The sequence below is a fragment of the Vicugna pacos genome, chromosome 3 (genome assembly GCF_048564905.1).
Source record: "Vicugna pacos chromosome 3, VicPac4, whole genome shotgun sequence".
NCBI classification, from domain to species: domain Eukaryota; kingdom Metazoa; phylum Chordata; class Mammalia; order Artiodactyla; family Camelidae; genus Vicugna; species Vicugna pacos.
The window spans coordinates 95,467,549-95,494,232 of NC_132989.1; the positions used below are offsets into that span (position 1 = coordinate 95,467,549).

Here is a 26,684-nt window from a genome sequence, read left to right on the forward strand (position 1 = left end):
AATGAATTTGGAAATAAAAGCAAGGGTCAGTCATAGAGCTGGTCGTAGTAATGGATTTGGATCTCATTTTAAGAACAGTTGAAAAACTTTGGAGCATTTTAAGTAAGTGAGAGACATATCAAGCTTACATTTTAAAAAGAACTCTCTCTGTGGAAAATTAACAAAAGTGGTGGCCAGAAGACCAGTAAGGAGTGGAGGGATGCCTGAAGCTTGACCTAGGAGGTAGTGGTGGAATGTGGAATTGCAGGCACATATGAGATATACTTTGCATATAGAGCCACAGGTCTTACTGATGGATGCGCTATAGGGGGAATGAAGAAAAGGAAGAAATTGAAACTGTTTGTTGTGTGTTCTACTTGAGCAGGGGTAGACTTATCATGAAGTTAATGAAGGCATCTTTACCTGCTCAGGCTCCCTCCCAGGCCTTATACCTAATTTTGTATTCATTGATTTGCATCATTTTTACTAAGAAGAACTCCTGAAGTTGTATCTGCTTCCAGCTCCACAAAGCATGGATCATCTCACGGGCTTGGCTGGGGCAACGTAATTCACTAAGCCAAATCTCTTGAAAATCTTTCTGTCTAAGGCTAGAAGTGGTCCAGCCTAGAGCAAGCCTGAGCATGCAGGTGGAAGCTGTGAGACCTTAACTGAAGCGAGAAGAGAGCCTAGAGTTTGGCCACTAAGTTGGATATAATACAGCTGGGGCATGGAGTGCCACTGGAGTCCAGCTCAGGCTGGGAGATAAGATTCTCCTCTGATGCAGACATGTGGGTTGAGGATGAATTTAGGAGCCTGACCTTATGGGAACCAAACCTGTTATTAATGGGGAAAGCCTGTTTAACACAGTCGCACCAAGAGGGAGCAGCCCGTGGGACTGCAGTGCATGTCAGTTGGTTGTTAATAAGTGATGCTCTCGTGGACTTCTCCACTGTCTGTGTTGTCTGTCCTAAAGTTGGCTCTGATCTTTCATCTTTATGCCTTTTCTGTTGGCTCTGTATTCCTCCATGCTCGGCTATTCCTTACACCAGCCATTTATGGCAGATCTGCTCTGTCCCACACCCAATTAGCTCCACCTTGCTGACTGTCTGTCCCATGATCTGCCCTCCTTGCCCTGGACTAGCTGCCCAGCTCCCCAGACAGGTTCCTGAGACTTGAGGTCAAGTTGGCCTATAGGAGTCTGTCCTCTGTCTTTGATAAGCACTTGGGAGAAGTTGGTCAAAAGGTAAAAACTTTCAGTTACAAGACTGATTAATTCCGAGGAGGTAAGATACAGCATGATGACTGTAGTTAACAACACTGTTTTGTATATTTGTATGTGGCTGTGATCTTAAATGTTCTCATCATAAGAAAAAATATTGCAACTATGTGAGGGGATGGATGTTCAATAAGACTATCGCAATAATCCTTTCAGTGTATATACATGTGTCGAATCATTATGTTGTACCCTTAAACTTAGATAGTGTCGTGTGTCAATTATAGCTCAATGAAAATGGAAAAAATAAAGAAAAGGCCAGCTGATGTTCCTCTGACTTGGTTTACCCAGGTAGCAGCAGCGGAAGTCTGATGGTATGATTTGGATACTGTCCCTGATCACAAGGTCACAGGTGAAAAATCCTTCCCACAGTGATATCCTTAAAGAAAGACATTCCTCTTCAGCCCAAGCTAGCTAGCCTGGCTTCTTTGATGTGCAGCTAAGAGCATTGACTGATGGAACCTCCACGACGCCGGGTAAGTGACATTTTGCTGTATGATATTTGCCTCATTTTATAATAAGGAATTAAGGCCAGACAAATAGAAGCAATAACAGTATATGTTAAGATAATCTGTGTAGGACCAAGTCCCGAAAGCTGCACGAAACATTCAAAATAGGAATTTCTTTCTTTCTACTCAAAGTCTGAAAACTTTACACAGAAAGAAGTATTTTTGGGCACAAGGCCAAGAGAAGTTTTTCTTATTAAATCATTTCTGCCCTTGCAATTTTGGCTACTTGTAATTCAGATCGATTGTTTTGTTTGTCAGTATGTGCCAAGTATATGACACAAAAGGTAAAATGCAGCAAAAACAAATCCAAGTAGAATGGCTCTCCTTAGCGAGCAATTTTTATTTTCTGCTGGATTCTGACTGATTTTTTTTTTATGAGCTCTGAATTGCAGAGAACAGGCAAAGTGGATTTTATCCTTTGATTGTGAAACCATCTAGCTTGAAAACCAGAGTGCAATCTTCTTATTTTACAGATGGATAGACGGAGTCCCAAGGAGGTAAAGCAACTTGCATGATGTTTCACTATTAATTCAAGGTTGAAGGGCGGCAGAACGTGACACCCTAAAGTGTGACTGTGGGAGTTCAGGAGTTGCCACCCTAAAATATGCCGCTTTGGCATATTGATTATTTTGAGCTGTAGGCTTTTGAAAACTAGCAACGAGGCTTTCCCCAGTCTCCCCTTATCTGCTCCAAAAGGAACTCAACTGTCATCTCCCCTCCCTGGGAGTTTCGTCAGCCAGGGAAGACTGACTTTTATCACAGCAGAGGAGACTTGAAATTGATGCTGCAGCCAGACACACTTTGTCACAAACTATCCTGCCTCCTACATATTCTTCTAAGGGCCCATTCGTCTTTTACCCAAACGATTTACTCTTCCCTAAGGGGTCTACATCCCTCTCCCCCTTCCCGATTAAGGTGGTATTTAATCCTAAAGTCTAAAGCCACCTCTCTGAGTTACTTATTTCCCCTGGGCATCTCCCATGAATACAGGAGGTATACAGGCCAATAAACTTGTTTTTCTCTTGTTAATCAGTCTTTTATTACAGGGGGCTCAGCTACGAACTCAGAAGGGTAGAGGGAAAATGATTTTTCCTCCCCTACAAGGCAGATCTAGCTTAGAAAAACCCAGGTACACCATCCTTTCCACAGATGCATCTTCTGTTTTAAGAGAAACAAGTGCTGTGCTGTCCAGCACGGGAGACCTTTACCCTTGGCAAGTCCTTCTGCCTGTGGCTCCCAGATGAGGCGTTTTACTGATGAAACGGGTTGACAAAGAGATGGAATTTAGAGTAGCCTTCCCCCTTGGGAGGGAGGAGAATGCATTGCACCCGGCTTCAGGTTTCTGCCTGGAAGTGGCCCCCGCATTGCAGGAAGCTCCTTTCCCTTGCTCCGTTGTCCCCTGAACTCCAGATTCAGTGGCATTTATTTTTTCCTTGGGTCCTTTCAGTTTCTACTTAATGAGACCGGTGGTTGCCGAGTGTTTGATTGACATTCGGTATATACAGCTTGTATTCATCTCCCTGAGAAAGGGCATTGCACAATAAAGGATTGCCAGTGGCAACCGTGGTGGCATTTCTGAGAGCCCCAGCAACATTCCCAGCAGCTCGGCTCCCCGCCCCAGTGGAAGGAAATGCCACCGGCTGACCAGCGGATGGAGGGAGGTGTGACTTCTACAGTAATTAAAATATTCATGTGCAGAGAGACCTTGAGTTCCTTTCTTGTCACCCACCGGACCTCATTACTTTTTACCCACATACAGTTCTCTTGATTTCCAGGACGCATAAGCCAAGTCTATGCTGGAGGGAAATACTTTTGGAGTAAAATCAAACCAGTTGCAAATGAGTTACAACATCTCAATTGCCTTAATAGATCAAACAAAAACTTCACTGTGTGCTGCAGACACCCGGACTGATCCCCCTGCGTAAAGTCCCCCAGCTACAAAAATGCAAATCTTTGGCCTGCCTATAGCAAGGTCCGGAGCAATGCCCTTGGGGGCTGAGCCAGGACGCAGGGTCTTGGAATCGAGCTTGCTGAGCGTGTGGCCTGGCCGGGATGGTGTAACCAGCAAGCTAGCTGGAACACGCTCTCCTGCTTCAGGCCAGGGAATATCTATGTCAGGCCAGGAGTAAAGAAAATGGGTTTCACTTACTTTGTACCCTGCGTGTTGCCTGGGGAGAGGGTGGACAAGTGAAGTGGGTTTTGTGTTGGTAGCACTTCGGTTGCTTCAGCAAAGCTCATTACCCATCACCGCGCCTCTTTCCACCACCGGGCCTTCCTCCCTGATTTCTCTTCAGGATAAATGTGCAGCACCGTAGGCACAGATCTCCTTTTTTCAAGTGGGTCTCAAATAGCTGGATGGTCCTTCAAATTCAGGCTTTAAAAACCGTCAGACCTAGTGCTGATTTTTAGAACAGATTGATAGAACAATAATTCTAATGCAAAAAAACGGTTTCATTGATAAAACTGGCCTACCACTTGACATAAAATGAACAACATGTACTCAGACTGTGCAATTTGTTAAGTCTACAAATACGTACACACCCACGGAGTCATCATCACAATCAGGGTAAAGAGCATATTCATCTCCTCCAAAATCTTCCTCTTGCTCCTTTTGTAATTCATCCTTCTCCTCATCTCCTGCCTGCCTTGCACCCCTCACCCTACTCCCCAGACAATCCCAGATCTGCTTTCTCTCATAGTAGATTCATTTTCTTCTTCTAGAAAAGTATATAAATCATATGTATGTACTTTTGGGGGCCTGGCTTCTTCACTCAGCATAATTATTTTGAGATTCACCTGTGTCGAGTGAACTTTATTAGTTTGTATCTTTCAAACAATGGGTCCATTTTATTTAAGTTTTAAATTTATTGGCATAAAGTTGCTCATAATTTTGTTTTTATTCTTTTAATGTCTGTAAAATTTAAGGTGCAGTCACCTGTGTTATTCCTAATATTATTAATTTTTGTTTTCTCTGTTGTTCCTCCCCCTGCCCTGATTATTCTGCATACAATGTTCTTTAGTTTTGTTGATCTCAGGCAAGCAGCTTTTGGTTTCATTGATTTCTCTATTGTTTTTCTGTTTTCTATTCATTAACTTTTGCTCTGATATTTATTACTTCTTTCCTTCTGCTTTATTTTAATTCCTTGGTTTAATTTGCTTTTCTTTTAAAAATTTCTTACGGTGGAAGCTGAAGTCATAAATTTGAGAACTTCTTCCTAATATGGGTAGTTACTGCTATCTATTTATCTCTAAGTACTGCTTTACTGCATTCCACACATTTTGATGTGTTTTTTTTTGTTTTGTTTTTAATTTAAAAATTTAATTTCTTTCTGTTTTTTTTTTTTTTTGCCCCTGGGTTATTTAGAATTGTATTACTTAATACATCTTAAATATATGTGTTTTCTTGTCAATTATACCTAAATAAAGCTGTCCAAAAGTGTATATTACTTGCTTTCCAAATATTTGGGGATTTTCTAGCTATCTGTTATTAATTTCTAATTTAATTCCACTGTGGTCAGAGAAATACTTTGCATGATATGAATCCTCTTAAATTGACCCAGATTTGTTTTATTGCTCAGAATAGGTCTATGTTCTTTATGCACTTGAAAAGAATGTATATTCTGTTGTTGTGTAGAGTGTTCTAGAAATACCAATTAGGTCAAGCTGATAAATAGTATTTACGATGTCTATATCTTAACTGATTTCCTGTCAGTTATTAAAAAATAGACATTGGAATCTGCACATATGATTATGGATTTGGAAAATTTGTTCTGAAGTCCTATCAGTTTTTGTTTCATGCGTTTTTGAAGTTCTGTTACTAGATACATATGTTTTTGGAATTGTCATGTCCTCTAGATGAACTGACTTCTTTATCATTATGCAATGAACTTCTCTGTCCTTGGCAGTAGTCTTTATTCTGAAACTAGTGTCTGATATTAAAATAGCCATACTAGCTTTATTTTGATTAGGGTTACAGAGTATATCTTTGCCCATCTGTATTAGTTTCCTATTGCTGCTGTAACAAATTACCACACATTTTGCAGCTTAAAATAATACAGATTTACCTTACGGTTCTAGAGATTAGAAGTCCAAAATCAGTCTGGGCTAAAATCTTTTTTAAATTTTAAAAACGACTGGGCTAAAGTCAGGGCGTCATCAGGGTTGGTTCCTTCTGGAGGCTCTAGGGGAGAAGTCTTTACATTGCCTTTTCTTGCTTCTCTAGTTCATGGCCTCTTCCTCCACCCTTAAATTCAACAGCATAGGATCATTACAGCCCCTTAGGTATCTATGCTTCCATTGTCGCACAGCTTTCTCTGACTCTGACCCTCCTACTTCTCTCTTATGAGGTCCTTGTGATAACATTGGGTCCACCTGGATAATCTCCCCATCTCAAGATCCTTAACTTAATCACATCTGCAAGATCCCTTTTGGCATGTAAAGTAACGTATTTCCAGTTTCTAGGGATTAGGACATGGATATCTTTGGGTGGGGGGAGCATTATTCAGCCTACTATACCATCTTTTCACATTTAACCCATTTTTTTCCTTACATTCAGTACGACTGTTGATATAGTTGGGTTTAAATCTTCCCTTTGCTTTGTGCTTGCTGTTTGTTTCGTCTATTCTTTGTTCTCTTTTTCTTCTTTTTCCCCTTAGTCCGTTTGGGCTGCTATAAAAAAACACCACAGATTGGGTAGGTTATAAACAACAGAAATTTGTTTTTCATGGTTCTGGAGGCTGGAAGTCTGAAATCAGGGTGCCTGGATGGTCCAGTGAAGGTCCTCTTCCCAGCTGTAGACTTCTTGTTGCATCCTCACGCAGTAGAAGTGGATGGGGATATCTCTGGAGTCTCCACTTCTGTAAAAGCACTAATCCCATTGGTGGTGAGGGGTTTTTCATGACCTCATCACTTCTCAAAGGCCCCACCTCCTGATGCCATCAACTTGGGCATTGGGATTTCAACACAGGAATTTGCCGAGGATTCATTCAGGCCATAGCATACCTTTCTTTTGGATTAAGTACTTTTTTATGATTCTATTTTATCTCTAGTTTCAGGTAATTAGTCATAAATCTGTTGTATTTTGTAGTGGTTGCTTTGTGGTTTAGAGCTAACATTTTTAACTTATCACAATATACATTCATGTGATATTATACCGCTTCATATCAATATTAGAATGTCTCCATTTCTTCCTTCTGACCTTTGTGCTATTGTTGTTCTAAATTTTACTTTTATATACATTATAAACTTCACAACACGTTTTTTTCTTTACAGTTGATTATCATTAAGAGATTTAAATAATAAGGGAAAACATTTATATTTACATAGTTAGACTTTCTGGTGCTCTTTATTTATGTCCATGTGTATATTGAGATTTCCATCTGGTACAATTTTCTATCTGCCTGAAGTACTTCATTTGATATTTCTCATAGTGAATGTCTGCTGGTAATGTACTAATTCAGGTTTTGTATCTCTGAAAAAAATCCTTATTTTAGATTTTTTAAAAAGATGTTTTTGCCATGTATAGAATTCTGTTTCAGTACTTTAATATGTTGCTCTAGACCCTTTTGACTTGCATTTGTTTCACTAGAAGTCTGCTGTAATTCTTATCTTTATTTTTTTGCACATAATGACCTTGTTTTGTCCATAAGTTTGTAAAGGTCACACAATGACCTTTCTACATGTTTAAGATTCTCTCTTTATCATCGGTTTTATGCAGTCTCATTATGATGTACTTTGGTTAGTTTCTTATACTTGGATTTTGTTGAATTTCTTAGATCTGTGAGTTTACAGTTTTCATTAAATTTCTGACCATTATTTTTTATTATTATAGATTATTATTTCCTCTTCCTACCTCAGAAACTCTCACTCCACATATATCAGGCCACTTGAAGTTGTCCCATGTCTCACTGATGCTCTATTCATGGTTTTTTCAGTCTTTTTTCTATTATAGTGTCATTGTGAATAGTTTCTACTATAGTGTCACAAAGTTTACTAATATAACAGTGCGATCCTCTTGGGTCTTGCTTTACATTTTGTTAGGCAGGACCAGAACAGTTTTTAGTAAAACCCTTGAATATGTGCTACCTGAAAACCATGACTTATGAGGTTTTCTCCCCTGGATCGTGGAACCAGGAGCTGTGTTTTGGCATTGTGTGATCTTTGAGTATTGTTTCCTCTAATCTCGTTGGGTGTTCCTCCCTGCCTTGAGTCATTTCCTCACACACAAATACTGCTCAGCACTCAACTAAAGACCTGGTGGACCGTCTGCAGGTATTCAGAGCTCTCCATGAAGCCTTGCTCTTCCCAGTTTTCTCCTGTGTGAGCTGTACCCACGGTGGCCTCCTTAGACCCTCAGCTCCAGCTCCTCAACTTGGGGACAATGCCAGCTCCACCTCCATTTTTCATTCCTGTTCCACATTCTGGAAACTTTCTCTAGGCAATAAGCTGTGAAAACTGTAGGATTCACTTTGTTTTTCATCTTCTGGTGTTCATTGTCTGTGTTCAGTGTCCTGGAAACCAATGTTTCATATATTTTGTCTGGAGTTATTAGTCATTTCAGGTGGAAAAGTACTTTTGGTCCATATCACTTCACCTTAGCTCACAGTGGAAGTTCTACAATCCTTTACTTAAATTTTTTTTTAAAACTCACTGCTTATTTAAGTAGGAACTCCACTATTACGTTTGAAGTGTTTGTGCATTTCCTTCCTTAGGGGACTTGATAGAGACTGATGGCTAGAACCTGTGAGCAAAAATAAAAGGTGCCATTTCCCAAAATGCAAATGAAGCACCTCTGAAAAAAGAATGGAAGTTAACTGGAAATTAGAGTCCTGTTTATAAAAATTAATGTTCTAACCTGTACTTATAAGCCTATTATGTAAATGTTGAGAGATAATGATCCAATTCTTATGTTTCTGACTAACTGACTTTTGTTTATTTACTAACTAACCTTTGTTTTTTTTTACTAACTAACCTTTGTGTTTTACTATCTTCTCCAAAGTCTATGTAGCAAACAGCTTGGAAGATAGAGATAATATCTCCTTCTAGAGCAGAAGACAAGTTTGTGTATGGTCTCATATAAGAAAGATGTCTTCCGTTGGAGCCAAGTCTAGGTAGGTTTGCTTGTTGGCCATGATAGAAGATTCAGTTTCCCTAAACTTTCCTGTAAAGCAATCCACTGCATGTGCCGGTGTCACTTGGCCCTCTTCTCATTGCCATGTGGGGATGTGGGCTTGGAGAACCGACACAGATACTCTGATGTTTCTGCTGTTTGCTGTGCCTTGAGTAAGAAAATCTCTTTTCTCTCTTCTGGCAGCATCCATGAAACTGTGGCAGGCTAATCTTGCTTGCTTGCAAGGAGTGTAAAATATCAGATTCTTCACAGTTTTTGGCAGTAAAATAGGGTACATTTACCTAAGCTGCAGGCATTTTGACGATGCTTCCTTATACCAGCAGGACCCAAACTTATAGAAAGTAGCAGGGATGGAGGGGCCCATGGAGGGGCGGAGAATGGGAGGACTTAGAGTGAGTGGCAACTGTGGTATGACCACCTTCTGTGATTCCTAAGGAAGTAAAGCAGTGTACAAACACCAGGTGGTGTTCCTGTACTGTACGTAAAAGGGATTTGGGGATATTCAATCTGAAGAAGCAAAGATGTGGCAAGGTAAGATCTTCATCTTCAACAATTTAAAGAGCTTTGAAATAGAAGGTAGACATCTGTGGTGTGGAGGGCTTGCAAGACCTAATTCTCTTTCCAGTCTCGTATGGGTTCTGCGCATGCAGTCAAATGTGACCCACAGGTGGTAGGAAAGGAACTGCTGTCAAGGACAGATCTCATGTGCATCTCACCAACGGCCGTTCTGCCTTGGATAAGAAAAACAAAATACACAAGTGCAAATGGCACAATCCCTCAAACTGGGCAATGGACCAAAGAGGGAAATCTAGGGCCTGTCTGGGTGCCCTGTGTGTAACCTCTCTGGTCTTAACATCGGAATATCAGACCTCTCACACCATTTCGACATGTAAGACGAACCTGTGGATTAGCCCCATCTCCCTACCCAGCAGTCCTTAATCAACGACTGGTGAAAGTTGGGGTATAAATCCTTCAGCTCCCTCAAGTCTTGGGTTTGGTAACCTCCAGGCACATGTTCTGACTCCTTTTCCCCCAAGAGGTCTATACTTGAGTTATTCCCAGCAGAAATGGGCTCTATCATGCACTGTTCATTCTCTGCCTTCTCTTTCCTGGGGTCGCCTCCCCACCCCCAAAACCTTGAATCCTTGTATCAGGATCTGCAACCAATCTAAGCAGGAAAAGGGATACAATAGGGACACAATGAAAAATCACATCTGAGGTACTGTCCCATTAAAATCAGAGCATCAGAAAGAAAGCTGAGAATCCCCTCTGGGGCTAAACTTTAATGCGGTTACTGGCAAGGAGAATGGGTTTTTCAGATATTCCTTAGGACAGAGATATGAGACTTTTGAAGGAGAAAAATGCCCTGAAAATCATGGTGTAATGCTGCTCAGGAACATAAAACAGATGTCTTTAATACCCTATCAGAGAGGCTGGGAGCCCAGAGGGCTTTGATAGTTCCAGCCTTGCTTTATTTGCTGGCAAGATATTTCAGATTTGCCAGAGCTCCTGGGGTTACCATAGTATTTGTAAACAAAACTCTGCGGTCAACAGACTCCGGGGTGGTACAACAATACTAAGGGAAGTTTAGGGGAGGCAGGGTGCTCTTGCTGGGAAAATTGTGGAAAATGACATCTTGAAAAGGTCACAGAACACAAAGCAATGGAATGGGCTGCCTTGCTGATGGAGATCAGCCACTCAACTGACTCAGTTCTCTCCCTTCCTGCTGCTTCCAGCACCCCCTTCCCTGCAGGGTTTACCACTCCCCCCTAACAGCGGGAAAGAAGTCAAAGTCATATGAGAAAATGTCCCAGGTGCCCGAGGGATGTGGCCAGAGGGTTAGCTCCCTCTGGGTTCTCTGAAAATAAAGGTCGTGAAGCCTTCTGCTAAGTCATTCAGAACTGCCTGCTCTTCTCTCTCTGCTAGGATGAATTCCACAAACAGCTATTGTACACCTACAAAATGCAGAGCTCATTGCCAGACACTGCAGATTATAAAGATGATTAAGATAGAGCTTTTGTCTTCGGGAGGTCACTGTCCAGGGTGGCAGAAGAAGGTGGGGCAATGGCAGCAGCACCAGGCCGTGCAGGGGAGGTTCAGCAGAGGGAGTGGGTAACTGGGGCAGTTCGGCCTTCCTTGAAGGGCAGGGTGGGCTAATTATAATAGTATTTCTTGAGCATTTACTTTGTGCCAGGCACCATTCTAAGAACATGCATGTATTAACTAATAAACAAATGCCTGAAACAAATACTGTACTATCCCGAGACAGTAAACTGAGAAGTTAAGTAACTTGTTTAACTTCTTAACTTGGTCACGCAGCCAGGATTCAACGCCTCAGAGCATACAGTCTTAATGAGTGTACAGTGCTGCAGGAAACCATTTCCAGTAGGCTGCTCCAGGGCTAAGAATATGAAAAATAGGTGTGGATTAGTGATCTTTAATGTGTCTTACAGGTGCTCCAGTAGAGTGTAGACTAGAGTCCCAGATGTGAGATTGGGTTTCCCATGGAGAAGCATCCAGAGACATCAGAGTCTCGAAAAAAAAAAAATGACCACAAAGCTCCTATTTCAGGTAACTGTGCTTCTAAAGTTTGGTTACAAGTCCCCCTCTTCTAAATATGATGACAAGGGTTCAGGCAGGTCCCAGAGGTTTATGCATTAAAATGCAAATGACACAGAATCCTAAGAGTTTAAAGAGTCCTGACTTTAGTCCACCAGGCTTCACAGAGTCAGCTCATTGTCTTGATCTTGAAAATGGAGAGATTTGAGGGTTTGGGAGCAGAAAAGCCTTAAACAGGACATGGGATCCCAGGGCTGGCCTGAGGCGGAGCTGGCAAGAAGCCATTTTGCAGAAGAAAGGATGAGTGTATATTTAATCCAGAATGAGCATTTTGGCAATGGAGAGATTGGGTGACTCCCAGCAAGAGGCACCTTGACCAGAGTATGTAGACATGATTGAAGGAAAAAATGGACATCCAAACCTAAATGTCCATCAACAGATGACTGGATAAAGAAGATGTGGTGTACACACACACACACACACACACACACACACACACACAGTGGAATACTACTCAGCCATAAAGAGTATGAAGTAATACCATTGGCAACAACTTGGATGGACTTAGAGATTATCATATTAAGTGAAGTAAGTCAGAGAAGAACAGATATCATGTGCTATCACTTAAATGTGGAACCTGGAAAAATGACACAATTGAACTTATTTACAAAACAGAATCAGACTTGCAGACATAGAAACAAACTTATGGTTACCAAAGGGGAATGGGGTAGGGAGGGATAAATTGGGAGTTCAGGATTAGCAGATACAAACTACTATATACAGAACAGATAAACAACAAGGACCTGCTGTTTAAGCATAGGGAACTATATTCAATAAGTTTTAATAACCTATAATGACAAGGAATATGAAAAATAATATATGTGTATAATTGAATCACTATGCTGTACATCAGAAACTAACATAACATTGTAAATCAACTACAATTAAAAAAAAATTTTTTTTTAAATGGGTTTCCAGCAGGTAGGTGGTGAGGAATGTGACTCGGCAGGCTTTGATTTTAACAAGGAGACCTGGGTCAGGGTAAGAAAGGGTCTTCTCCTTCAGGATCAAGATGGAGCTAAAGGAATGACCTCAGCCTTGGCTGGCGGCAGTGGGACAGTGGCCATGAGGGTCAGGACCTCCAGCAGGGGCCTGTGGACCTGCAGAAAGAAGGCAGATGGGGAGTGCCTGAAAGGACCTGTTTAAAGCATTCTTTAAACTGAAGCCAGGCTACTAAGTGACGAGCCACTGCACTCAGCCATCCTCACCACGAAATTCTCTCACACTGTAACAATTTGTTTGGAACCCTGAGCCGACAGTGTGTGCTGGTCTTAAACATGCCAGATCCCTAAGGGAGAGGGAGAGAGGAGAGAGAGGAAAATTAGCCCTCGGCACGCTCATCAATGGAGAATCCCTTCTAACCACCTTCCTTCCCTCCTTTAATTAAAAAATAATAATAAATACCTGTAGTCTAAAGGGTCAGAGAGGTCTATACAGGTTTTTAGAAAAACAGCAAATTGTATAATAGGACTGTCCTGGGAGGAGCTTTGGGGGTGTGAGCTTAAAATACAGACTTTCAGCCAATCCTGTTGATTTCAGCTACCCTGCTCGGCACCTGCTTCTAAAGGTGCCTCGTGCTGTTAGTTTCTAAACCTTTTGAAGATATCTTGATGCAAATCAAACTGGTTCTCAGCTTTCCGGCTTAGGGAATGCATTTATATATTTTTCACTTTTTGAAATTTTGCTCTTAGTTTTTCCTTTCATGGACTACCAGCTTTTTAGATTTATGTCTCAAGAAAATAATCTCTTTGCTGGCATATTTAGTGGTGTTTTGGGAGAGAAAGAAAGTAGATGGCTGTGTTCAGTCTACAGATTTTACAAGAACTCACCTTTCTCATTTAAAAAATTATCTTTAATTGGTGACTAGGAAAGATTAACAGTAGGAGCCAATGTAAGTGGGATATCTGTTTAGTGGAGAGTCTCTCTAGTTGGTCAGTCAGTCTGTCATTCGGTCAGTCAGTTTGCCCATCAGTGTCTTAGAAAGGCCAGGTCCTTAGGCTCAGGGATTCCTCACCTAAGCTGGTCATAACACCTTTAGTTGATCCTAGTTTCTAAAGAGATGTTAAAAATAACTTTTTTTTTAAAAGAGATATTAACGCAAATGGGAGGTGGGAGTGCAGAAATAAGGTTATTCCTTCATCTTTTGGGAACAAATAGTGAACCCCCAGGCCCTCCTCTATTTTGAAGGAAGTTTTAACCTACTGTTTTCTGAATCTGTATCTTAAGATTCTTATCATCAAGGGAGAAAGTTGCAGGATCTCCGGTATGCAGAGTAACAGGGTAACACTCTCCTTGGATAGATCCCTCTAGCTCAGAGCAGAGGCCCAGTGAGAGCCCTCCCACCTGCTTTCCCACAGGGATAAACTGACTATGACTTAGGGAAAAGCCAATGAGAGGTGACAAGAAATTAGCAGCCTTTTCTTCATTACACAGGAGAAGGCAGAAATTCTAGTTTGTGTGTTAACAGGAACTTAAGAAGTATATGCCCCTACCCTTCACATTCTCTATAACTGATGGCTTCTTGATTAGGGACACAAATACACTCAGGCAAGGGCTACTTCATGTGCCCACGACATCCGCATTCAGCATGGGCCCTGGGTGATGGATGAGTCTGCAGACTCTGTGGGCCTGGATCCCAGATGGCAGCAGGGAGGAAGCTGAGAGGATGGGGGTCAAAGGAAAACCCTCGCGGCTTCCCAGGTGTGTTGACAGCTGGTGGGCCCTTGTAGACACCCACGGTGCCAGGGCAGGAGAGCTCTTCCTGGGGGCAGTGGCACGTTTGCGTTGACTCGCAGCTTAGAGGGAAGGAAACCTGCAGAGGCGGCCCTAGGGAGGCAGCTTCTCCGGATGCTTGTCTCGGCATCTCATGCCATGTGCCCCACTTCACAGCTTTCACTGCCAAGACTTGGCACAGCTGAGGATTGTCCCTTCTCAGAATTAGTCAATCGTCCCAGAGGCCGCCAGGAAGTTCAACAAGAGTGTTCCGTCCAGGCATGAGAGCTGGAGCCGTAACACCAGCACTGACCCTCACTTTCTGGGCCCATGTCAGAGGTGGGGCAGCATTTCCTGTGGTGCAGCAGGCTTGGCAATCAACTTAGGGTGCTAGTTGAAAGTGAAAACCCCAGGGCTCACCCTAGATTTCCCAAATCAAAATTTCTTGAGTTGGAGCAGGAGTGCCTGGTCATCTTCACTTTAAAAAAAACAAGGTTCTCCCATCCTGCACTGGTGGTGGGAATATGAACTGGTGCAGCCAGTAAGGAGAAGTCTGGAGGTTCCTTAAAGAACTGAAAGTAGAGTTGCCATATGATCTAGCAAACCCACTCCTGGGCATATGTCTGGAAAAGAAAAAAACTCTGATTTGAAAAGGTACATGCACCCTCATGGTCACAGCAGCATTATTTATAATAGTCAAGATATGGAAGCAACCTAAAAGTCCATCAACAGATGACTGGATAAAGATGTGGTGTATATGTATGTATGTATATGTATACACACACACACACACACACACACACAAATATACATACACAGTGTAATGCTACTCAGCCATAAGAAGAATGAAATAATGCCATTTGCAGCAACGTGTATAGACCTAGAGATGATCATACTAAGTGAACTCAGACAGAGAAAGACAATATTCTGTGATCTCACTTATATGTAGAATCTAAAAAATAATACAATTGAATTTATTTACAAAACACACAGACAGAAAGTAAACTTATGGTTACCAAAGGAGAAGGGGGAGGGATAAATTAGGAGTTTGGGATTAACGTATGCACACTACTGTATATAAAATAGATAAACAACAAGGATTTACCATATGGCACAGGGAACTATATTTAATATCTTGTAATAACCTATAACAGAGAATAATCTGAAAAAGAATATATATATAAGAATATATATATATATATATATATATACACACACACACACACACACACACACACACACTTAAATTAAAAAAAAATAACCCAAGGTTCTCAGTTAATTCTTATACACATTACACATTAAACATTTGAGAAACTTTGGGCAGTGTTTCCCAACTTCCCAGTGATAAGATTCATCTACTTTCTAGGCATCTTCCCCTAAGATTTGATTCAAAGAATCTGAGATGGAGTTTGGGAATTTGTATTTTTAGCAGGTATCCCAGATGATCCTTATCTTCACGGGGCTCAGAGAACTTCTGCCCTAGGCTAACGGGTGGTGGGTATGGAGAGGCCGGCCCAGGGCTTCTCTACTTGGTTTCCCTCAGAATTACCTGAGGAGTTTTAAGAAGTTTGTAAACCTAGTGCACTTGTGATGACTTCGATTTAGTTGGCTCCTATGCAGATAATTACAATTATTATGCACACATCTGGATTAGAAGCACCACCAAGCCTTCCTTCGTGCTGTTTGGAGAGTTTAGCTTTGACGGCTGAACTGGAAGCATTTGAAAATAGCTTCTTTTCTCTTCCTGAGCCGGACTCCGCCTGAGAAACAAAGACGACAGTTTCACGTCATTTTACAACTGCCATAGCACTTCTGCCTGTTTATCTAATTTGCGTGTCACAGTGTAGGGTTGTGAGGTGGATGCTTTCATACTGTCACTTTATGAATGAGGAGCTTGAGGCTCAGAGAGGCTCAGTAACCTGCCCAAGGTCCCACAGCCCGTCTGTGGGCATGTGTGAGAGCAGCTCTCTGTCTCTGATTTTGTTTAGACAAGCAGATGTATGCAAGAAAATCATCAAAGGAGCATCTGCCAAAGGGATTGGGGCAGCACTGATGTGGGTCTCCTCCATGGGTGACAAGCTCGGGCTCAGAGAGAGAAGAGGAAACAGTTTTATGATGCTAATGTGCTCGCTTTTATTTTTTACTGCTGCTGCTACTGGTAGCCCTCGGTGGGATGCTTCCTTTGAAGTCTCCAGGATGAACAAGACCTAAACCAGCCTCTGCTAGGCTGCCACCCGACAGAGGCCACACTCTGCAGTCCTTGGCCGAGGACGCGGGAAGTCGGGGTCTCACAGCACACTTTTCTTTGTGCAAAGCTGGCTGCTGGCCTTTTGGGGAGTGACCCTTGACATCATTAGTACCAGTGAGTGTGGCCAAGTGGACCCACCCACTCAGACCAGAACAGCAGTGACATAATAACCACTGACGTTTCGCAACTTCTTCAATCTTCCAGGAAGCGGGCAAGCTTTGGGAGGGGAGGATGTCTTTCCCCCGTGGCTCATCCTTGGAGCCCACACCAAACAACTGCTGGACTAGTATTTACTGAATAGCAGCAGGGACTCTGAGCAAGGTCCATACAGGGCCTAAATGACATGGACCAGGGACAAGGAGCCCCTCTAATCCACGTGATTGGACTGGGTCACAATGTCCCTGCCTGGACTCTCATTCACGGGAGAAAAGCCACATCTGTCCCAGCCAGGGAGGTCCTGGGGAGAAGCAGCAGGTGCCGAGAGGAGTGCTGAGGGCTTCCGCATCCTCACCAGGCCCGTTCTTGGAACCGGCACATCTTCTGTTTGCTGTTGTGATGAAGGAAACAAGAGTGAGGGCCGCAGTGTGAATAGGAGCTGTGGGCCGATCTGAGCGGCCGGCTCCCTGGAAGCTTTGATCACACTGGCCTGCATTTCTTTGGCTGCCAACTTATTTGGATCCAGAAACGGCACGGCATTGCCTGGCATTCAAACTCTCTTTACCACACACTGGGAAATAATCCCAAACAGTCGGCGCTAGATGTGCCGCTGAGGTTTGGCGAGGTAAGGGGGTGGGAGGAGCAGAAGGGTGCAGGGCGATGAAAGAATTCAGAGTCAGGAGGAGACAACGAATGCTTTCTAATCTCCTTCCTCAGTGAAATCGCAAGCTTGCCATGGGCCCTGGGAAAGGAAGAATGAAGGCAGAGGGGGCAAAGAGAGAGTGGAAAGGCAAGAAAAAATCTTTAGTGAGAATGCAAACCTGGAGTAAAGAGGGAGAGAGTGCTGTGGCTCAGTTTTCACTCTTCTGGGATGCACACGTGTGTACACACACACACACACAGACACACACACCTCTTTGCCAGCTCCCAGCCTGCAAGTTAGCCAAGAATTAATTTTTAGATTGTGCATCTTAAGCATCCTCTTAAAATATAATCGCCTTACCTTAAACCACATTAATGTGTTTGTACCATACATAGATGATTTCGTGTTGACTTATTTTTCCCTTCTTAGCCACGCTTTGGACCTATAATTGAACATAAACGTTTTTCATGGCTGAGAAACTAGTGTTTTGTGTATTTCCTAGTGCCCCGCCCTGCAGGACCACACGTGCTCCTTTGACATACCAGGTGCTTCATAGATGCCTGCTTGGTGATGTCCTCGTGGGAAGGAAGCATTCGTGGCTTTCCTGGGTGGTGTCTGTGAGTAGCTAGGTTTGGCCAGAGACCCAGCAGCAGTTCTGCCTGTGTGAGCTTTGCCTTGGGTTCCAGAATGTTCAGCCCCCATCACAGTCACCTGGTCCCACGAGCTTTGGCGTCTTCTATCAGCATGTTCCCCCTCTGGCCCGGCTGTAGCTTGGAACCCTGCAATAGAACCGCCCTTGGGATAGCTTTTCCAGGCCCCAGTTCTAAGTGACACTGTGTTCTTCTGGTATTTCTGCTATTTTGACTTACTTGGCTGGGACCCAGCGAAGGCCTCTGTAACCCTGTCCTCTGAGCCAAGGAACGTCATGTTATAGTAAAGTTCCGGTGAAATGAAAACACCCAACTGCGTGTTTTGAAGAGAAGTTCAGAAAATTCTCTGAGTCTTCTGAGCTTGCCATGTGGGGAAAACTTTTTATTTCCCCACCAGCCCCACCCACACTGATTAATGAGATTCCCCACTCACTCAGAGCCGCATTCCAGTCTCCTCCCCAGCTCCTAGGGAGAGGGCACACACACCTGGCTGTGGCCACGCCTCCTTAGGTTTACACCCCAAAGAGTTCCTAAGGAAACCTGACAACACGGTGAATGAAAGAGAGGCTCAAGCTGTTACAGACTCACGACTTGCTTTACCATCTCGGACTCGGCCTGGCAAACACTAACCCAGGAGAGGGCGGAGGCCCTGTGTCAGTACCTCTAGAGAACAGGGACAGACTTCAGGGTTTTTGGTTCTGGGAAATGATAAATCCCGCTGGTGATGGGAGAAGACTGAGTCTTCCCAGCTAGAACTTGGCTTGGCATGTGTGAGTGCAGCCAGAGCAGGTAGAAGTCCAGCTGGAACTTGGTCCTGCCCCCCAGGAGGCCCGTGAGGCCCTTCTCAGAGGAAAGATGCTTCTGCCTGGCCTTGAGAATTCTGGTGCTTTGGGGAGGCTGGGGGTGTCTCCCCACTTGGCGGCTATGTTCCCTGGAATCAAACTCCCAAGGACTGGAATTTACTGTAGAGGGTTGGGGTGGGGATATTTGCTGGGACACTCAGGGTTATAAAAGTCCTGGAGAGCAGGAGGTTCTGACTTCTTTTGTCTGGATGTTTAATGTGTTACCACAGCCTTTATCCTAGTTCTTCTAGACTTTGGAGTACTTAAGCATTATCTGAGAAGCTTGTCAAAAAGGCAGAACCCCTGACCCCTGTTCCTAGAGATTCTGGCTGAGGACCAGCTGAGGCCCACCTGGGACTCTGGCTCAGAAAGTCGACAGCCTACGCTGTGAGAATTCAACCTTTGTCAGCTCCAGGGGGAGACACTGCTCCTCAGAGCCTTTCATCACCCTTACCACCCCCATCTGGAGAATATGCACTGTCTAATGGTCCAGGTTCAAGTCACTGCAAAGCCAACTGGTTCCCCACTAGACCCTGTAAGTTTCCAAGGACCCCAGTGCCGGCAAGATATGGGGACAGCATGTGACTCTTGAACACCTGAAATGTAAGTAGTGAGACTAAGGAACCAAACATTTCCTTTTGCTGCATTTTAACTAACTTGAACTTAAATGTAAATAGTTATATATGAGTCCAGTGTCTACGTGTTGGGTAAGGCAGAACTAGAGGGGGAAGAACCTGATCAGCTCCTGGGCCTGGATCAGGTCACTTTTCATCAGCCGCATTGGGAAACACCAAGTCTAAGAGCTGGGAGAGCCTGGACATGTACCTAGAACAACTTGGACGGCATGTGAGACTGACCACCTCTCCACCCCTCCCTGCACCCTGCATGGTACCGACTGCTGTAATCACCAGTCTGCTTCCACTCTCTGAGGCCCTATCCTGGGAAAGGTTATGTTGCCTTTTCAGTAATTGTGGGAGACAAACAACGGGGCTACTTGCCACTGAGAATGGGCAAAATTGATGGTGATAATAAAGCCAAACCTTGGGGCTATTGGAACAGCACTGTCTGACCAAACTCAGCAGGATGGTGCAGAGGTGAAGAACCTGGGCCCCAAAGCCCAGAGCCTTGCCCCTACTACTCGCCATCTTCTACACAGCCCTGAGCAAGTCACTTAACTTCTCTAAACTTTAGTTTCTTCATGTCTAGAATAGCAAAAATTACAAAGTTCCAACCTCATGGGATTGCAAAAAGTCAGCAGTTCTCAAATTCTTTGGTTTTCTGACTCCTTTACATTCTTAAAAATTAATGAGGACTCACGGACATAGAAAACAAACTTGTGGTTACCAGGCAAAAAGTGGGGTGGTGGAGGGATAAAATGGGAGTTGGGGATTTGCAGATACTAACTACTGTATATAAAATAGATAAACAAATTCCTACTGTACAGCACAGGGAACTGTATTCAATACCTTGTAATAGCCTATTATGAAAAAGAATATGAAAAGGAATATATATATATATATATATATATATATATATATATATATAAAACTGAGTCACTATGCTGTACACCAGAAATTAACACAACATGGTAAACTGACAATACTTCAATAAAAAAAGTTAATGAGGACTCCTTCTAGAACTTGTCTTTGTGGGTCAGAGGGTCATATCTATTAATGCATATTGTATTAGAAATTAAAAATAAGAACATTAAAACATATTCATTTAAATGTAGCAAGAATAAAACTGTTAAATATTAATATAACATGTTTTTGTGAAAAAATTAGCATGTTTTTCAAAACAAAAAGTAATTAGTGAAAAGTGTGACATTGTTTTACATTTGTGAGGATCTCTTTCCGGTCTGGCTCACTAGAAGACAGCTAAGTTCTCATCTCTGCTTCTGCATTCCATCTGCTACAATATTTGTTTTGGTTGAAGTTTATGATGAAAATCTGGCCTCACTCAGGTATTTAGTGAGAAAAGAGAGGAATTTTTTTCATAGTCTTTTTAAATAATTGTGACTATCTTTCTTTGATGTTGCACAAAGCCTGAAAAGTGAGAACTTATTAAAGATTAGTTGCGTTGTGGAATCTGAAGCATATCAACAAGCTTTTCATGATTTTTTACGCTACAATCTATTACTCTATGATGCACTTTTAATGTATCTTTTACCCATGTATAATTTTGTAAAAAAGATACATTAGCAGAAAATATTGATTCATTAAGTCATTCTGATTTTCCAAATGCTATCATATTTATTATGTCTTGTCAAAATATCACATTTGTTAATACCACTAATCAGAAGATGTTTTCAAGTACTAGAAATTTTCTAGAACAATAGTGTTTGCAGTGGGCTAGAGAATCTTGGATTTATCCAAAAAATAAAGATGGAAGATGGCAATTAATGGCATCAGTTTTTTTGGTCACTCTGTGATTATTGTCTTTTTAATAGTTTTAGTATGTTTAGTATGCTTACATTTGGAAAAACTCCATGGGACAAATGTCTATTCTTTACTCAATAACCCAAGATATTGAATTACCTTCTTCTGTAATTTCTAGAGAGTTCAGACATGAAGCACTATATAGAAATAATCATAAAGAATAATCAGATTAATTGTAGAGGATATCTCAGCACATAGTTAAAATGATTTTGACTTCTATATAGCGAAAAAAGTAGGATGATTTGTTCAGAAGACAGGTGGGTACTGACGCCCAAAACTGTGGGCTGATTTGGGGATTATTTCACTGATCTAATACTGCATAACAAATTACTTCAAAACTAAGTGGCTTAATGGGAGAGAATCATTTATCATTTCTTGTGACTTCTGCAGGTCAGGAATCTGAGATGAGTTTATCTGGGCAGTTCTGGCTAAGGGACCGCGTGAGATTTCAGTCAGATGCTGGTTCTTGGCAGGAGGTCTCAGTTCCTCACCATGTGGACATCTCCATAAAGCTCCTGGAGTGTCTTAATCCATGGTGGCTGGCTTCCCCCAGAGCAAACGATCTAAGAGAGGGAAGCCACATGTCTTTGATGACACAGCCTCAGACATGGCACATGTCACTTCTGCAATATCCTATTGGTTATACAGGTCAGCCCTTAGTATATAGGAGAGACTCCACGAGATATGACTGTGAGTAAGAGAGAATCATTGGGGGCCATCATGGAGACGGAGTACCACAGATACCTGTATTAGGTCTAAGATTGCTTTTCCACCTGCAGAGCCTTTATCTAGCCTCCATTATCCAGGCACTCACAGAATACCTGTCCACAGGTGTGGAACCCCACACAGTGGAGCATCTGACCAGGGGACCCACTTCAGAGTGAAGGAGGTGTGGGAGTGGGACCACGATGTTGGGGTCCAATTTTGTATCACACATTGCACCATCCAGAAGCAGCTGGTTTCTTGGAAAGGTGGAAGAGGCATCTAAGATTGCAGTTGATGATCCAGCTCAGAGGCAACACTCTGTGATGATGGGGGTACCATTCTTCAGCATGTAGTGTATGCATTAAGTCATAGACCTCTGTATCTGTGTCTTCAGTAGGAAGAACAAATGGATCTGGGAACCAAGGGTCAGAACAGGAGTGGCTTATTGTGGATTTTCTGTTTCCTGTCCCTACAAGTCTGATCTCTGTAGGGTTGAAGATCCTGGTTCCCCAAAGGGATGCTTGCCATTGGACAAGGTTCCCATTGAACTACAAGTTACAGTTGTGCCAAGTTCCAGCAGGCAAGAAGAAAGTCATCATACTGACAGGGGCAGTTGACTATTAGTTTGGGTCCTCTGAGAAGCAGACACCAAGACAGGACATGTAGGGTTTTATTGGAGCAAAAGTCTAGGAAAAAAAAAAAAGAGTCATGTGAGGCTGGGAGAGTGATCAGACTGTGATGTAAATGTGACCCTGAATGAAACAGAGAGAACGAAGGTTAAGTGAGACAGTCCTAGACGGCTGTGCAGTCCTAGGAAGTTTCAACAAGGCCAGTGGGGAGCCCTTGACCTGAAATCAGTCATCAGAGGAGTCCCATGTATCCCAAGAAGGACCCTCCATAGTGTCCCTGCCGTGCTCAGTCATTGACCAGGGGCAGCCTGTGGAAAGCACAGCTTCAGACTTCAGAGCCAGCAGCCGGGGCGCATGGTCAGTTAAACCATCGGTAGCTGGACTTCTGCTGGGTGCACTCTCATGGCTGTCACAGTGACTGAGCAGCAGGAGAAGGTAGGACCGCTTTTACACAAGAAGGTTACGTTTGTAACCTCTTGGTACTTCCTTGCAGCATTACAGCTGTGACCATAAGAATATACATACATACTTATCTGTATAGGATTATAAAACCATGAAGAAAAAGATAGAAGGATACAAATTAATTTGTGGATGTGGTATGGCAGTTAATGTTGATTTGTTGATCCAAGTCCATTCCCAATTCCCTTTTCCCTAGCCACTTTCCAGCCAGGGATGGCCATGTGACACAGTTCTGGCTTAAAAAAGGAGCCTAAATTGCACCCCAAAAGGAGTATGAAAGAAATGATGAGCAGAGAAATAAGTAAGCATTGACTTGAAACAGCAACAATAAGAGCCAATGCTACTGGTTGTCCTGACTTCCTTCCTCCTGCTTCCTGCTTGGGATGTGGGCTTGATGCATGAAGCTGCAGCAGCCATCTTGAGGCCATGAAGGACGGACCCAAAGAACTGGCAGTAGCAGAGTATCTCCAGAACTTTTTATTATGACAAGAAAACTAAATATCTTTTGTTTTGCTCATAATAAATGTGTATCTTATCATACACACAGGACATCTTTGGGCATGGGTGTGTATGTGGGGGAAGAGGTAAGTCCAGACAGAAAAGAAAATGTAAGACCACTTAAAAAACCATGTACATAATCAGTGTGTAATCATTTATATGCATAGCCTGGTATATGTTTTGATATATGTAAAAATAAGTAAAATGATTAAACATTAAAAAGGTAAATAACATTGTTCATTTAATCTGCTTTAAACTTTAGTTGCATAATATTAGTTCTATATTTAAAAATTCTTTTCCTTAGTCATGCCTCATTAAAAAATTTTAATATTTATATATATATATATTTTTCTGTGTCAGATGTTGATTTTACTTACCTTAAAAAAAGAATCTTATATTTTGTTGACCTTAATTGTTTATTTTCTAATTCATTAAATCCTCACTTATCTTTGTCATTTCCTTCCTTCTGCTGTATTTGGGATACTTCACTTTCTGAGTTGAATGCTCAGTAATAATTGTCAGATTTCATTCTTTTTAAATGCAGTAAATCCTGGCCAAAACATGAATTTTGTTCTACTGTTGGTGTGGGCTCCCATTGTCTGCCCAGGCCCTGTTCTTAAGAGGAAGGTGGATTAAAATTCTCATCTATTGTGTAGGTGGGAGGGGGCTGGGCAGAGGTGAAACCTCAGGTAATGGAGGTGGGTCTTCAGCCTCCACCCAGAAATCTCCCAGTAGACAGTCACCAGCAGGTGGCGCCAAACCTTAACAGGGACTGAGATGAATTTAGAATTTGATTCTCTAAGGGGATCCAGAACTCCTTGCCCACGTGCTGCTGATGCTGGTGGTGCGTCTTCTTCTCCTTGTGCTCCTTCTTCTCCTTCTCCTTCTTCTCCTTTCATCTTTCTTCTATTTTCTTCTTTTCTTTTCTTTTTTTTTATCGTTTGTTTTCATTACACTATTCCTCCACCTCCTTCTATTAGCTTGAAAATATTTCTTGTATTTCAAATATTTTACTGGCTACAGTAAAACTTCAATCATGGGTACTTTACTAGCCATTCAATATTTGTTTGTTTTCCTTCCCCAAAATACAAGGGTTTAAAATACCTCCTCGCATTTTCCATGGTATTGTTCCTTAGTGTTATAATTTAATTTGCTTTTGTTGCTTCCATATTGGCTCATATTACTGCTGTCGTTTTAAGTCAATGCTTACTTATTTTTCTGCTCATGATTTCTTCATACTTCTTTAGGGCTTCAATTTTGGCTTCTTTCTGAAACATCAAATTAGTAGTTTTTTCAGCAATGGATGTCAGTGAAAAAAATTTTAGCCTCATTTTTGAAAACATCTTTATTTCACCTTCTTCTGGAACAATAGTTTAGTTGGATATAAGAGAAACTCTTCTATTGTTGCTAATGATAATTCTGAGTTCAGCCTAATTGTCATTTCTTTTTAGGTTGTTTCTCTTTTCAGGAGCTTTTAAGAGTTTCTTTTTTTGTTTAGAAGTTTGACTGCAATGTATGTAGCCATGTGACTTTTTTGTTTGTTTTTCTTTTATGCTGCTTAGGATTCAGTGGCACTTCTTAAATTCTGGAAAATTCCCAAACATAATTTCTTTTGAGTTTCTTCTAACCCCCTTCCCTCCTTTCTCTTTTGGACTTGATGTTCGATTTAGATGTAAAATTCCAAATATATTAGTCAACACCTCTCCCCCACCCCCCATGCTTCTTAAACTATCTTTAATATTTTCTGTGTTCTTATCTTTCTATGTTTCATTCTGGGTGACTTTCTTAAATCAATCTACCAATTCTCTAGTTCTTTTTAAGTGTATCTAACCTGCTATTTAATTTGACTTAAAATTTTTAACGATTACACTTTTCAGTTCTAGAAGTTCTATTTGTTAATATCTTGCTTGAAATTCTGACAGCATGTGGGTAGTTTAAATTCATACCCCATACCCAGATTGGGTTTGAGATTTTTCACAGGTTGTATTTTTTTCCCACCCAGAGCCCCGAAAAGCAGCTTTTACTTCCTTTTTGCTTCTCTGGGCAGTAGACAGTGTTCTTTTAGTTCTTCTTTAAAGTCCTGGAAGCATTTTCAAGGGTCCCAGTTTTAAGCAGAAGCCTCAGTTCCAGCCTGAACTGCTTCTAGGCCAAATTTACCATGGGGCCTGTATCCAGGCCTGGTTCTTTCCTGGTCCCTCACGTGTCAGCTGGAGCTTACATCTCTGGTTTTGAATTTCCTTTTTGTTTCTGGCACCTGGAAACTGTCTTGGCTTTCTTTCAGGCTATGGATTTTAAAGTTGTAAAATATTTATCCAACGTTTACATGTGTTTGTAGTGGGAGGGAGTCTTTGTTGAGTCAGGCTGCTGTACTATCAGCATTGAAAACCTTACTTTGGTTATGCATTTCTCACTTAAATTAATCTGGGCAACCCCCACCGACCTCATACCCCAAGGAACTTGGACAAGCCAGGAGCAGAAAGTTGTCTACCTGAGTTTCTTTTTCCATTTCTTTCTTTCTTTCTTTCCTTATTTTTAAACGTTTCTTTACAATGTATTTAAAAAAAATTTTTTTGGAGAGGTAATTAAGTTTATTTATTATTATTTTTTTAATGGAGGTACTGGGGATTGAACCCAAGACCTTGTGCATGCTAAGCATGCACTCTACCACTGAGCTACTTTTTCCACTTCTTTTTCCATTTCATTTGCCTCATTTCTCAGAAACAAACACAGAAGGATGGCACTGGGAGGGACTTTGCCATCCTCCAGTCTATATGCTCATTAATCAGATGAGGAAGCAAGCTCTAGCTGGGACTCTGGATTTTGGATTCTTCATCTGGAACACATTCAAATTCACTCTCTGGAGCCGAGTATAGAAAAGCGAGCCCTGGACTTGGAATCAGAAAACAGATTTGCAGCCCAGGTTTGCCAGTTACCAGCTGTTTGATCTTGGACGAGTGACTTAGCCCCTTTGAGACCCAGCGTGTTCCCTATAAACTGGAGGAAGTGTGCATGGGCTTTTTGCTTCAGCAGGTGTGGAAGCTCCTGATATGTCGTAGACATTCAATAATTGGTTTCTTTCTTCTTATGATTAAATGTCCCCTCTTGGAGACATCTCCTTACAGCTGTTCATTCTCACAGAATCTGCCTGGAAACAGCTTACAAAATACCTGGACATTTATCAAACTAGAAGGTGTA

The 26,684-nt window shown here is 42.1% G+C and overlaps 1 long non-coding RNA gene across 4 annotated transcripts in view; it reads left to right on the plus strand.

The window, feature by feature from the left end:
• The window catches only part of LOC140689817 (uncharacterized), a 52,313-nt gene extending 28,831 nt beyond the window's left edge, over positions 1–23,482 (plus strand). The window contains exons 3-6 of one of the 4 annotated variants that reach the window (XR_012064953.1): positions 1,544–1,728; positions 8,759–8,870; positions 11,344–11,461; positions 23,188–23,482. This is a non-coding gene — a long non-coding RNA (uncharacterized lncRNA). The other 3 variants (XR_012064942.1, XR_012064946.1, XR_012064944.1) reach the window with 3 other exon arrangements.
• The last annotated feature ends 3,202 nt before the right edge of the window (positions 23,483–26,684 follow it).